The sequence below is a fragment of the Melitaea cinxia genome, chromosome 10 (assembly GCF_905220565.1).
Source record: "Melitaea cinxia chromosome 10, ilMelCinx1.1, whole genome shotgun sequence".
In the NCBI taxonomy this organism is placed as follows: domain Eukaryota; kingdom Metazoa; phylum Arthropoda; class Insecta; order Lepidoptera; family Nymphalidae; genus Melitaea; species Melitaea cinxia.
Genome location: NC_059403.1, coordinates 85372 through 100848, shown reverse-complemented (window position 1 = coordinate 100848; position 15477 = coordinate 85372). Strand labels below are relative to the sequence as shown.

The 15477-nt window shown below is 35.1% G+C and overlaps 3 long non-coding RNA genes across 4 annotated transcripts; all 3 read left to right on the top strand.

The window, feature by feature from the left end:
* Positions 1-1065: 1065 nt before the first annotated feature.
* On the top strand, positions 1066-1719 carry LOC123657382. The gene is made up of 2 exons (XR_006743703.1): positions 1066-1389; positions 1509-1719. It is a non-coding gene; the product is annotated as an uncharacterized LOC123657382 (long non-coding RNA).
* A 3551-nt stretch (positions 1720-5270) lies between these two features.
* On the top strand, positions 5271-15256 carry LOC123657153. Its single transcript, XR_006743665.1, has 3 exons — positions 5271-5391; positions 5551-5556; positions 15244-15256. It is a non-coding gene; the product is annotated as an uncharacterized LOC123657153 (long non-coding RNA).
* On the top strand, positions 8413-9364 carry LOC123657152. 2 transcript variants are annotated; one of them, XR_006743663.1, is made up of 3 exons: positions 8413-8577; positions 8649-8833; positions 9281-9364. It is a non-coding gene; the product is annotated as an uncharacterized LOC123657152 (long non-coding RNA). The 2 variants fall into 2 exon arrangements; XR_006743664.1 differs by lacking the exon at positions 9281-9364 and adding an exon at positions 8912-8974.
* Positions 15257-15477: the final 221 nt, after the last annotated feature.

Sequence of the window (15477 nt, the reverse complement as noted above, 5' to 3'; positions counted from 1 at the left end):
TCGGAAACGGTCTTTTATAATTTGCTGTTTTTAGGTGGTCGACCATTGAGGAAAATATTTTAAACATTAAGTTATCAACTTTAGTATATATTCTTTATTGTCGACTTGTCGAGCCTTGCAAATTGCAAGATATCTCAGTAAATAGGAATTACATATAAAAAAACGAGTGTGCTTTAGACCACACGACTAAAGTAAAACTTACGAAACGTAACTCTCTCTCTCTTCTCTCAACTTCCGTTCGCTTCGTTTGATCACACTTTTCGTTACGCTCGTATTACGCATTAACCAGCTTACTCCCCCAGTCAAGCGTATGATATGTATGCGTGTTTTTATTTTGTTCCAACTCTGTATCGTAAGCACCTGAGTACATAATGTGTACTCTATGCATGGGATGCGCCATGCACCGGATTATGATCTGATATTGTGGTAAGATAATTATTTATCTTAACGCATAATTTAGTTTACAATTTACATATCACAGCTGAGTCGTGTAGCCTCAGATAGTGCACTGTACATAATTGACGGAATATTTATGATTATGTAGCGTTATCGCTTGAACCAGCCGTGGTATGGTTGTGGAGCAGGCAGTTAAGCAGAGATTTATTTCGCGATGCGGGTCTCGCTGACCTCCGCGAAATCCTCAATATCATTTCCGAAACGGCCAATGTCACATTACATATTAATAAGGAGGAAGTCGTACACATTATTAAGTTGTTTACGAAATAGGTCTCAACATAGGCAAGTCCCGGAAACCCGCGGGTGAGCGATGTGTTAGCGTGTGAGCCGTGAACTTGAACATTTCGTACGACGCTCAATATTATGTCAAATATATCGCTCCGAAGTGCGAACACTTCCGCAGAAGTGATAAATAAACATTAGGTTTAATACGACTGTAATATATTACATTAATTATGAAACTGGACGCTCGAGCGCTACTCCGCGCGTGCATATACAATACCTACAAGTTACGTAACACACACAAGTACATACCTATAGTAGTAGGTACATACCTATATCGATACTGTTTTCGTTTACTACTGCATTGTATATGTATATGTTACTTTATAATCCTCATTCACTGCATTGATCTGCATTAACCTGTGTGCTCAACTTCGATTTAATAGCAAAGGCGTTACATAACAGAGGTATTAATTAAAGGTCAATTCGCCTTGCAGCTGTTTATTTATGTCTGGATATATCCTCCTCTAGAGAGCCTCGCACTCAGATGAAATTGAAACAAAGAGTGACCTACAATAGATGTCGTGCTAGTAAAGCGTGTTAAGCTGCCTGTGGCGATTCTTGCTATTGTGTTTGTGTTGTGTTTGACTGCAGCCATCAGCAGCGATTACCTCCTAGTGATGATAACTGAGTATGAGGTGTATATATTATGTGGGTGGTATACTTAATTTGGCTCCTTATAAGGAATCATTGATGTATTTCTGTAGTAATTTCATAGTTAGCTGATGTTACTAATACAATATCAAAATTGATCGTGTTTGTTGTTACAGATCTAGATGACGAGCCTAAGCAAACGATCAACCAGTTCGCGCCGACACGCCAACAATCACTACCCTTAGGGCCTGTTTCACCAATTGTGGATATTTGACGGATGACGGTATTCAAGAGATAAAAGTTTTTAGCATATTATTCTTTTTTACCATCGAACTCCACTATATTTATGAGAAATTTCGAAAACGTGAATAAAAAAGTTGAAGTTTATTAATTGAAGAGAAACATAATAAGCCATATTACAAAAATATAAAGCCTAATAGCCTACTTACCTTTTCCTGCTAAAGTCTATTTATAACTTATTTGCAGGATAAACTCTATCCAGAACTAGTGAAACTGGCCCTTAGTCATCTATCTTATTAGTTACGAAATGATTAAATATAAAAATAGCGTGTTATTTTAAATAGTTTTTTCCGAAACTATCATTTAATATTTCGACAACAAAATCAACTTATTTAAAATTATACTAAAACTGATCGTAAAAAAGTTTCATATAAAAAAGTATTGTGCTATATTCCAAGTAAATTCTTAAATAAAATGATAATTAATTTAATTGGCGACTAGCCCGTTGGCGCCGTTTGTAGTGACCCTGCTTTCGGCTCCGGGGGTTGTGGGTTCGATTCCCACCCCGAGTCTGGGTGTAATATATATATTTATTTATATATGTATTAGTTATAAGTATATTTATCGAAATAAAAATATGTAGCTATACCAATCGGCTGTTACCTATAAAACAAGCATTACGTTGCTTACTTTAGGAACAGACGACCGTGTGTGTATTGTGAATATATTTGTATTTATTGTCTTAAATGATTTCGACACATACGACCGTGACCGCGGGTCCGCGGGTACATGTTATTGGTCCTTATCTTATCTTATTGTTATACAGTATATGTACATGTAATCGTTAGATCATCGACACATCTCAAAATGTCAAAAACCGCTGGACGTATAAAGATGTAATTTGGCAGGGAGATAATTCAGTTAGTAGAGCTCCTCTCAGAACGGGTCTCGTTAGGGCTGCATTAATAGGGTCTAAGGGCTGTCGAAAATTTTTATAAAAGTCCTTTATTATTGCGCTACGAAGTTAAAATTTAACAAAAAAATAGTTAATAGCTGGTAGACGTCCACCAATAACGGGTTTTGCGACAGGATTGCACTAAAGAATTCTTTCGAAGGGCTTTCGAACATTTTTGTAAAATACTACATTTTTGTTACTACAAACTTTAAATTTGGCGGACACATGTGTAAGATAATTGTGTTTGCAGGCAAACGAAGAAAAACCGACTTCAATTATATCGACAAGTAATACAACGTAGGTAGACGAAAAAATAGTCAAGTAAATACGCATTATCAAAGATTACTCCAAAAGTAGTAATCAGATCTCAATGGAATTTAAATGTGATCACATGATAAACATCGGATTTCGATTAAATTAAAAATCATTAAAATCGGTACACCCAGTAAAAAGTTATTACGGATTTTCAAGAGTTTCCCTCGATTTTTCTGGGATCCCATCATCAGATCCTGGTTTCCTTATCATGGTTCTAAACTAGAGATATGTCCTTTCTAACAAAAAAAAAAAAGAATTATCAAAATCGGTACATCCAGTAGAAAGTTATGCGGTATAATAAAACGTAGGTCGAAAAAAAATACAGTCGAATTAACCTCCTCCTTTTTTGAAGTCGGTTAAAAAGATTTTGCAGTATTAGCCAGTTCTCAATAATAGTTGGTAAATTATGTAACAATTAATTCCAGGAATTTGCGTCAAGAGTTAAATATAGAACTTTGCTAAAGAACTTGTTAAGGTGACATCAATATTATCTGTAAGGTCGGGGAGTTACCGAAGGGTCGTGCACAGCTTGTGCGTTAACTTTGAGACAACGAGATTATATTTCAAAGTTATTTGAGCAACCTGAATACTTTCTGCGTCCTACTTGTTCATTTTTCTTTTTCTTTTATAAATATTATATTTCGTCCATGAATATTTTCATTGTTTTTTGGTTTGTGTTTCACTTAGGAGTCCTTTTTTAATTTATTTTATTATTTATTGCTATCATAGTGAATATAATTCTGTTTGATAGTTTTATAAAATGCTAGCGGTCGCCCAGAGGTCGAAATTCGACCATAATTAAAAATTTTAATTAAAGAAAACCAAAAAATTATGCAAATAACGAAACTTTTTAAAAAAAATTCAATTTGACTACAGACTGACAATCAACAAAAGTGTAGTGAGTGTAATGATTTTTTTTATTGATTTATTATATTTTTATGCATTATTATAAATAAAAACATTACATTCTGTTCTCCTTCTCTTCCCTTCTTTGACGTCCGCGTAAAAGCAAATTTCGTAAAAAGGGATACAAAGATTTTGCTTCACGTATTAATATATAGATTTTAGCACGATCAAACTAATAAAGTATTAATTTTGTTAGCTTGCAAACAAAAAAAAAACCGACTTCAAATACATCGACAAGTAACACAATGAAGGTAGACGCAGTAGTCAAGTTAATACGAATTATCAGAATAACTCAAAAAGTACTGCCCAGATGTCAATCAAGTTTAAATGGGACCACATGACAAGCGCTAGCTTTGGTTTAAAAAAATAATTGTCAAAATCGGTATACTTACCCAAACAAAAGTTATGTTGTACCACACATAGGGTAAAAGCCGGATAGTTGCCCCACTTTTCGAAAAAGCTTAATTTTTTAAAAATATGAACTTTCTGAAAATTATTTTGTATGTATCTCAAAACATAGGCCTTTTATCTTCTATAATAGCCTATTTTTGTGTACATAATTAACAATGGTTTTGAATAAATATTGTTTTATTTCACCTCTCAGAAAAGGGATAGTTGCCTACTATGGCGGATAGTAGCCTAGCGTGGAAAATGCTTCGAGGGATACTTGCCTCGTGCGGGGATAGTAGCCTCGGTAAATTTTTTATTTTAGATAGAAACAAATTTATATCAATTAAATTAGTCTTTATTATTTATTTAACAGTCCTTATAATTTACTGAGATCTTTTATTAAGTATAATGTGAAATAATAATCATAACATTATTAAATAGTTTTCATTTTCAATGATTTTAATTATAAAAACATTATTCAAACTTAAAGTTATGTACGTTATTATGAAATATTAGCATTTATCTTAAAGATATAATAATTTAGTAATTAACTTTGGTGTTAACTTTAATTTTTGCCAGCAGCTAAGGTTTCCAACTTTCCACATCTTTGACAATAGTTCTTGAATGTGGTGCATGTTTCATGCAACCACATCTGACATGTATCACATAGAATCCAATCTGACTTTGATTTCGTTAAATTGTAATTCTCATAACATTCTACGCAATAATTATCAATTTTTTTAGTAAAAACTTTTTTATTCGTATTTACTATTAAATTATCATTTTTTACTTTTAATATCTTTTGAGTGTCTCCGATTTTTCGTCCTTGCTTCTTTTGATTAGGAGTCCTATGGTGGCTTTTCCTTTAAGCGTTTTTGAACTGAATATATTTTCTTCACTTTCACTACTGTCGGAACTGTCAGAACTGTAAATTTGTAATCTTCTCTTCCTTAATGTTTTTACTTTTTCCTGTTTCATAATATCTGTGTTATCAGATTCAATTTCACTGCCTTCTTTAGCTAATACTTTACCAATTTTATTATTTAGTTGGACACCGGTTTCATCCATATTAAATATTCTATCTGGCTTATTCAGCAAATTATTCTCAGTTTATTTTTTATTTTATTTTTATTTGGGAAACATACAATTTTATATTACATTATTATATTATGACTAATTACAATAACTGAAATCAATAAAGTTTCCACTATTAACTAATACATACAACAGCACTATACATTGCGTGAAACATAGTTTTTTTTTTAAATAAACAAAAAAAAATGGATAAAAAAATTAAATTTAGTGTTTTAAACGAAACGAAAAATCTTTTAAGTAGGCATATATTTAAGCATTTGCTTAACGTCCCGCTTGTATCTTCCTATTTTGCAATTGAAAATATCAGTTTCCTGTAGGTGTTTGTTATAGAATTTTGTAGAACGACATATAAAATTGTTACCAGTGTACTTTTTCTTGTAAAACGGGACGTGAAACAAATGTCTATGACGAGAATTTGTTCGGGAGCAACTCAGGTTTATATTACTTAATAAAAAAGGTGAATCAACATAATTATTGAGAAGTTTGTACAAAAACATCTGATCCCTTTCAATTCGTCTATGTTCTGGACATGTAAAATTGGGAATGGACTTAAACCGGAACTTATAATGTTTTAAATAAAGTTTAAAAACTCTGTCCAAGTCGTTGATCTGAACTTTGTACTGCGGATTCCACACAACAGAACCATACTCAAGTAGAGGTCTGATATATGAATCAAAGAGGTGTGAAAGTGTTGAGCTGTATTTAAAATCCCTACTTACTCTTAAAACAAAACCAAGCATACGTTGGGCTTTGGGGATTATATAATTCAGATGCTCATTAAACGTAAGTCTATTGTCTAATAAAATACCAAGGTCTTTTACTTCCGTGACACGCGTTAGTGCTATATTATCTAAGTTATAATCGAACTTAAGGTATTTTGGGCTTCTAGAGAACGTTATTACATTACATTTTTTTATGTTTAGATTCAAAAAATTGTTTCTACAGTATACCATAAACTTATCAAGATCCCTTTGGAGTAACTCACAGTCAGACCATGTATTGATTTTTTTAAAAATTTTCATGTCATCCGCGTACATTAAAAAATGAGAATGATCGAATATTTCGGCCACGTCATTAATAAATAAATTAAAAAGTAACGGAGCGAGATGTGAGCCTTGTGGTAAGCCCGAAGTAACCGGGAGAAACGAGGAACAGAACCCTTTAATGGTCACTGCTTGACTCCGATCACGAAGGTAAGAAATAACCCAACGCAAGAGATCCCCATGTATGCCAATCGATTCCAGTTTGCAAACCAAGACCTTGTGCCTAACTTTATCAAAGGCCTTAGAAAAATCTGTATATATAGCATCCATTTGACAACTATCCTCCATGGCCGAGGTAACTTGATGCACAAATTCCGAAACATTGCTCTCAGTTGATTTTTTATTTACAAAACCATGTTGCTGACTAATGATAATTGGTCTTAAAAGTGGGTAAATATGATCATATACAATTTTTTCAAACAGTTTGGCAATCGTACTTAATTTAGAGATGGGCCTATAATTAGCGATGTTGTGCTTATCACCGCTTTTATGCAGTGGAATAACATATGAACGCTTCCAAATCTCAGGCACAATGCCAGTTTTGAGAGACAAATTAAACAGAATAGATAAAGGCAAGGATAACTGTTTACGACAGTTTCTTAAAAATATCGGAGGTATACCGTCTGGTCCGGATCCTTTATATATGTCGAGGTTTTTTAAGTACGTAGAAACAGTGTCTTCTGAGCAATTAACAGAGCTAATAGATGTAGAGCTAGCTGAGGTAGAGTGAGACGTAGCGGCGCTTATGGGGTCCAAGTCAGATACAAACACAGAATGAAAACTCCTATTGAATTGTTCGCAGATTTCTTCTGCTCCGCTATAAGAAATATCATTTAAAAACATTTTTGAAGGCAAACCGTGGGAGCTTTTTTTAGATTTCACGAAGGACCAAAAGAATTTACTGTTACGTTTAATATTATGTTCTGCATTGGAAATGTAACTATCATAACAACTTTGTTGCACCCGTTTCTCGCGTTCACGAAGCAGATTAAACGTAGCATAATCATTACTTCTGCCGTAAGTCTTCCATTTTTTATGGGCTTTTAATTTTTCTTTTGTTATTTTTATTAATGCCCTAGAGTACCAAATAGGGAAACGGTTATTATTTCTCACACGTCGAGTCGGAATACTGTTCGAAATTACATTATTAACAACGTCATAAAATGATTTTACACACTGGTCAATATCATTCGAACCACAAACACGGCTCCACTCAATCTTAGACAGAGTTTCATTGATGGCTTCGTAATCAGCTTGATGATATAAAGGAATAAGACGAGGTTGAGATGATATCGAACCATTGCAATAGGCATGCAATGTGAACTCCAGGGCAGGATGATGACTATCTTCCGGAACCATTGGTCTCTCAGAGCGAGCAACCTCACAAATGGCATTACTCATAACAAGATCGAGTTGTTTTTGGTTGACATTGCGAGTGGTATTGTATTTTTTTTTTTTTTTTTTTTTTTTTTTTTTTTTTTTTTTTTTTTTTTTTTTTTTTATTGGCCATTATCATTTAAAATATTAATATTACAATTAAGTTAGAAGGCCAACCAGGTCTCTGCCTCAGCATTGCTTAGCAGCAAATTGTTACTGCTAAGGCGCTGCTCTTCCGTCAGAGCCTGCATCGGCGACTTCAGACGCCAAACGCCACAAGAACATAATGTGCTTAATAAAAAGAGAATATAAAATAAAAATCAACGAAAGATAGACACGTAAAAAAAAAAAAAAAAAAAACTTAATAATGAGAAAAAAAAAAAAAAAAAAAAAAACAGAAGTAACAATAAAAATATTCCAGATAAAAAGAAAAGAAATATATAATAATATAACAGTCATACAGCCTGACTAGACCCACACAAAAGATGCTCACTCATATTTAACAGTCAAAGTAAATGTCAATAATATACTTATAGTAAATAATTAAAGAGATATATATGTAATACATAAAATAAATAATAACATTAAATCAATAAAATAAATAAATAAATAAATACATAAATAAGAAAACGTATACGGAGTGCAAGCTTCTGTCAAGGCTGTCACCAAAAACGCACACGTCCAGAGCGACAACCCGCTAACGCGAGAAAATGTCACGTCACTGTCATCAAATAAGAGTTACGACGACATACCTATTTTGTACAAAAAATTGTTGTATTTTTGCAACGTGGTCGTGACGTGGACAATAGAATTATATGTCATGACGTGGCAGTGGTTATAGAGCGTAGTAGGGACCAGTCAAGGAGTGCAAACCCCCCGGAAACCGAGACAAAGTCCGCCCCGGCAAGTCGCGTAGACCCGTAGGTAAGTTAGGTTTTTTGCCAAGTTAATAACTGTATCTTTATAAGACGTTTAAATGTGACTCTGGATTTTAGATCGCGCATTGGGGGCGGTAAATCGTTCCAGCACCGGGAGGCCGCAAACCTGAAAGATCCACGAAAGGCAGCAGTTCTGTGCGCCGGCGTCTCGAAAACATTAGTACAAGCACGCCTGGGGTACCCTCCATGCACCTTAGTCCACGCCAATTTGCCGAATAGATATTGCGGTGTGCCAGTGCTCAGTAAGTCGAACATCATTGTAGACAAGTGCATCCTCCGGCGAGACTCCATGTTCAGTATGTTCCTATTATTTAATACAGGTGTGACGTGAGCTCGCGAGGACAAACCAAAGCAATACCGTGCACAAGCATTTTGCACTCGCTGTATGAGTTTTGAAGTTCTAACAAGCAAGCATGGACCATAGACGGTATCACAATAGTTTAACTTAGATAGTATGAGTGACTCGCACAAGGTTAGTCTTAGTCTCTCGCTGATATAGGGTCTAATGTTATATAGAAGCTTCAATCTATAAAAGCAGTTACGGGCGCACTCCATAATATGTTTCTCAAAGCGGAGGTCGCCATCGAGTACCAGGCCCAGGCTCTTAACGTTGACCACACGCTCCACCCTTTCCCCACCTATCATTATGTTTATGGGTATGTTATCATACAGAGCAATCTTTTTTCTAGAACCAGTTACGAGGAGCTTGGATTTCTTGGGGTTCAGGACAAGACAGTTTGTTTTGCACCACCTTGAGATTGTCTTTAGGTCAATATTTACCTTATCAATAGCAGAGTCATAATCAACTGGCAAAAACGAATAGCACAGCTGCAGGTCGTCAGCATAGAGATGGTATTTGCAAAAGGTGATGCATTCTACTATGTCGGCACTGTACAACGCATAGAGGATCGGCCCCAGTATAGAGCCCTGAGGGACCCCACGACCTACAGACTGAACTCCCGACCGATAGCGCGACCCATCAGCTCTAACCAATTCTACATACTGCTGCCTGTTCTGCAGATAACTGTGAAACCATCTTACAGCGTGGAGATCAATACCATAGTATGTTAGCTTAGACAGCAGCAGCGCAGTGTTTATTGAGTCGAATGCACGTGAAAAATCAAGCAATATGAGAAGGCTGACCATCCCCTGATCCTGGGCGGTAAGCAAATTATCGACGATGTCCGACAAGGCAGTTGCCGTGCTGTGTCCCTTACGAAAACCGGATTGTAACGATGGAAGTAGACTATTGCTCTCAATATAGTTGGTTAATTGGTCACAGACAATACGCTCTAATACTTTTGACAAGCAAGGTACTAGACTGATGGGCCGCAAATCCTGCACAGAAGTAGGGTCATTAACTTTCGGTATGGGTTTGACCATAGCAGTTTTCCAACCACTTGGGAATTCTCCTTCTGTTATTGAGCGATTAACGATCGCAACTATCGTGCGCAATGTTTGTGGCAGTGTCAGCTGGAGCATGTCTAATGATATACCATCATGACCCTGAGCATTGGAATTGATCCTCATTATAGCCTTCAGAACCACCTCCTCACTTACCGGACTAAGAGAGAAAGTGGATGAGGAGTGACGATGATGCACAAAATAAGTAAGATCAGAAAAGTTAGTTTGATTATCACCCGGTACTGTGAGAAAATGGTTATTGATTGCATCAGGATCAGCAAGGTGTGAAGGTAAGTCAGCAGTTTTGTTTTTATTAGGTAAAACTGTATGCTTGAGGTTTTTCCACAGCTTTTTGGAGTTACCTATGTTGTTATTGATAAATTTATTAAAGTAACTCTTTTTCTCCTCTTCTATTGCCTTGGTTACTATGCTCTTCATTAGTTTATAGGATTCCTTAGTGTTCTCTGTCTTTTTTATTTTATACTTTTTATGATATATGTATTGTTTGAAATTTGTGACACACAGAAAATTATGCAACAAACTTACTGAATCCGCATTCTTACATTGATTTACAGAGAGTAAATTACCAACAGAGGACCACTTTGCAGCCGAAATATTAAAACATCTGTTACCTGATCGAAAAACTCACCCAGAGCTACAGCATAATTTTTACTTTGTGGAAAATATCCACAGAAAATACGGAGACGATGGGAGACTTTGCTTGATATTACAATTTCAAGCGCCTCTGCTGCACAAGTGGTGAAAGGCAAACAGACTGAACTATGGACCTCGAATTCCTGACGTACAGCCACTAATACACCACCGCCCAGCTTATCTCCACGACTGTCGTAATCCCGATCACATCGATAAATCAGAAAGCGATCATCAAATAATTCGGAGTTAAATATACCAGGAAGAAGCCATGTCTCGGTAAGACAGATTATGTCATAGTTATTTAATAAAAGATTTCGATAAAAAACACCAGTCTTGGTTCGCAGTCCACGTACATTCTGATAATAGACGAGAAGGTTTTTAAGTGACGGCATTATTTATATAAAAACATATATATGTTAGCAATAACCCCTTTGGATATGAATTAATTATTAGAGTGCTCCCAAACGAGAATATAACATTCAGTTTTAAACTATTATTAAGTAAACTAATTAAGTTAAAATAAAGCGACAAAGTGACGTTAATAAACTTGAAAAAACTAAAAAAACTTTTACAATTTAAGACTTTATAAAAAATATATAATATTTCATTTACTTTATTTTGTTTAAATCCTGTTCACTTGATACAACTATCTCGGCTCGAGTCATTTTTTCGTGCGAAGATAGTGCAATTTTTAACCCAAACGTAGGCAAATAATTTTTCTTTGGCTACAGATTTAGTACGATGTAGTAACGCCTTATTTCCGCCAGTCAAGTGCTCATTTATGTATATCGGATTTTCACACTCAGCAAATCCAATATCGCTAGCTTTTAGTTTAAGTTGTCTAGCTTCAGAGAGAAAGTCATCCTTCTTGTAGCGTGCCAAAAAACGTACCACGATAGGCTTTATTCTTTTATTTTTATCCGATTGCTTCGGCGATACTCTTGTTATAAAATCTATATCTGTTGTTGGGTCGATCTTGCAACTAGTACGCTCTGAAATACTGTTAAGGATTTGGAACAGGTTTTCGTTCTTCTTCTCAGGTATGCCATATATCTCAATATTGGATCTTCGCGACCATTGGTCATTGATGTTATTTCGGCTTTCCAAGGTCGATACTGTTGCCTTTAGCTGATTCAACTCGGAAGACATCGTCTTAAAAGATTTTAATTCAGCTTCAGCCTTGACAACTCGCTTAGTTAAATCCTCAAATTGTTGGTTAAAGAAGCTGAAGGATTCTTTGATATTAATAATGTCTTCCTTCATCGGTTTCAATTCTTCAGATAATATTTCTCGGGCAACCGTTCTGAGATTTTCCTTAAGAAGATTAAACTCCGCGGCCACAGCAATTTTTATAGTTTCCGTGTAATCAAAGTGCTGCAGTGTGGACGGACTAGGGGGAGACATAGTACTGGAACCTCCTCTTTGCAGACTAATATTTTCTGTACTTAGTTGTAGTGGTCGTGATGAGCTTCTGACCGGTGTATTATCATTTTTAGTATCTTTAGGCAGTTTAGATGAGCAATCGGGACATATCCATGTCCGCTTTAAATCGGGTGTAATTGCTTTTTTATCGCACGGAAACAAGCAATGAGCATGAAAACAATGCTTGCATTTATTGCAAGCAATGACACCCCCACCGTTGTCTGCCGTACTTTTGCAACAGAAAAATTTCATTTTATTTAGTAAATTATTCCTTTACTCTATCCTCCCTCTATTCGTGTAAAGATCTTTATATGTATTAAAAAAAAAAAAAACAAATTAAATAATATATATAATTATAAGTCGCTCATCCACTACCCCAGGTCTCGAACTCAGAGAGTTTGTGTCTAAATTCCGTACTCACCGCCCTCCAACCACTGACAAGCTACGATTAGCTGCGAAAAAATCGATTTGATTAAGCGCACGTACGTCCTTATTTTGTTATGGAGAATGAATCAGCTGACAACACAATGAGTTCAGTTAAAGTAGTTATTAAGAGTTTGAAAAAATTTGCAACTTCTGTTCTGTTGAGACCCTTCGCTCTTTCAATTGATAAGCCCTCAGCTTGTCTCAAAGCTATTTCAGGATTTCTTTCAAGAAAGCTTTTTAGCCATTGCGGTCCAGCCATTTTATTCTCATTGTAGTATGATAAAGATGTGCTTTAATTTCAACTTTTCGGCAAACTGATAAGCTAATTCATCTTCTTCTTCAATATATGAGCTACCAGTCTTTTTTCATTTTCGAAGCCAAGAAAAGGATATTTTCCTAGAAGTGACAAAAAATACAATTGCGTCAGCTAAGAAGGTGTGTAGATAGAATTTTGTATTTATACTGCAGGACAAACACCTTTGAATCGAAAATATACCTTGAGTTAGTTGTTGCTGGTTACTTGTTTCGTAGCGTCTTCTTAAGGTTCGAGAGGATATTCCGTATGTTCGAGAAATTTCATTGATACCTTTTTTTTCTCTCAATTCTTCCAAGGCAAGTTTTAAGGTATCTTCTGTCCAGTTGATGTTGGGTGGCACCACGCCTGGTTTTCGCTTATATTTACGAGGCATTTTGCTTATCTAGAGTAAATATATAAAACAGTTGAGCAGATATTTATTTTAATTACAACAAGTTAGAGTCACAGTAAATTAGAAAAAACAACAAAAAAATGAAATTCGTCTTTACTTGTTAAAAAATGTTGTTTCTCTAGGGGCAACTATCCGCGAAAGTAAGTAGGGCGACTATCCTTTTTGATGCGGATACTTGCCCTTTACATTTGCAAAATAAATAAAAATTATTTTGCAATAAAACATAACAAACAATGTAATTTAAACTCTAATGCATGCGAACAAACAAAAAGTTGACTGAAACCACGATCAGTAATAAAAATATTCAATAAAAATTACTTACCAATATAAGTATAACGCCCGTCAAAGTTTCGTCGCGGAAGATATTTGCTCACACAGACAAAACACGTGCGCCTATTCCGATGGCTTACATCGCACTAAGGCCTGTGGGGGGTCACTACTTATTGTAGTAAAGCGCTAACACAACTTATATTCCTAACATAGTGTATTAAAAACCGGGGCATGTATCCGTCCGAGGCAACTATCCGGCTTTTACCTAAATATAAATATAATAAATGCCCTCGAATTGAGAGCCTCCTACTTTTTTAAGCCTGTTGTAAATGACAAATTCCTGATAAATCCTAACTTCAAGTATGCAGAGCGTACAATAAGCATCACCGGGTTAACATTTATTACGCAAAGATTTACGAATGAGCATCACGATCTGCTACTTCGTTGTCAACAGAGATATGCGAGTAGTTTGAGATTGTTTCAATTTTCAAATGATATGTTCCAATTAACCAACAACCGTTCAATAGGCCATCATAAATATATTATTGCTTTCATCGAACACTCCACGTAACAAAACGCCCAATTATGTTGAATGCCAGTTAAACATATCTTTCAACGGTACAATAAATTAGAAAAAAATAAGTTTTATATCACTTAATTATATTACACTAGTATTTATAAAGAATAAGTAGAATTTTAGTGTTAAATAAATAATAACCCGATTAGTATTTGCTTTTTGTACTGTATTGTTGTGTTGCATTTATTGTGAACTATCTGCCCGGACAGACTTCGTTCTGTCAAAAGTTATGTAAGTATAATAAATAACAATTTTTTTTTATTTGTTTAGCATTAAAACCTTCCGTGATCTTAAGGAATATACAAAAAATAAATTAATCGAATTTGTCGCGCCATTTTCGAGTTATGCGCTTGGCAACATTCATTTTTATTTATATAGATTTGATTGATAAGAAATAAGAATATAAAATAAAATATCTTATAATGAGAAAACGTACTAAAGGTATTGTTATTGTAAGACTATCTGAGACGCGAGCTGCAGCTGTTCCGCGCTCCTACGTCATGTGTGTGACATGAAGGACTCGTGAAATTCATCGTCTTTGCAAACATTGGACGTTTGTTGAGTTCTGTAGGTAGCCTTTATACTTTGTTTTGTTTTCTTATTAATGTATTTTTAGACATTTTTTAAAATGACGTTACGATTTCTTATACTCCCCGACTAGTAATGTCTCACTTCTGGGCGAAGGTCGGCTCTCCATACAGAAGAAGAGTAGTCGTTAGCGCGGCAGATGTTACTGTGATCGCATCTTGTATATGACGATTAGCTGAAGTAAATGCTTTGGACTCATCCACTCTTAGTAATATAAGAATGTGAGGGATCTAGAAACGCACACACAAACGTAAATATCACGATAATTGACTTTATGAACTAGATTCTGGACAAACGGTATGGGCACGGATCGATCCCACGACCGCTAGTGCAGCCAGTTGCAGTGGCCACTGCGTCGACACGTCGGTATTGTTGAGACATGACTGATCTTAATTGATTTATGAATAATATTTAAAAAATAGATAAACATCTAAAACATTCACACAGAGTTGTTAAGGTAACCTAATGTTTGTGTTATAGGTAGCAGCCGACTGATTTGTTTTCTATAAATATAACTGTCACACCCAGATTCGAGGTGAAAACCCACAACCCCCCGAGCAGAAAGCTGGGTCACTGCAAACTCGGTCAACAACCAACGGTCAAGTGAAAAAAATTAATAAAATAGAATATAATAATTTTCGTAACATGCTATATACTTTGTAACATGTAAAATGTCAACATGTAAAATGAAACAGCACAAATTTAAACAGATATATTTTGAAATGAATAAGTCATAAAGTTATGTGATAAAAATATGCAAATAAACATATGTAAATAAACGTAGCAATTAATTGCACAATATTACATCATATCGAGAATAGAGATATAAAATACCTAA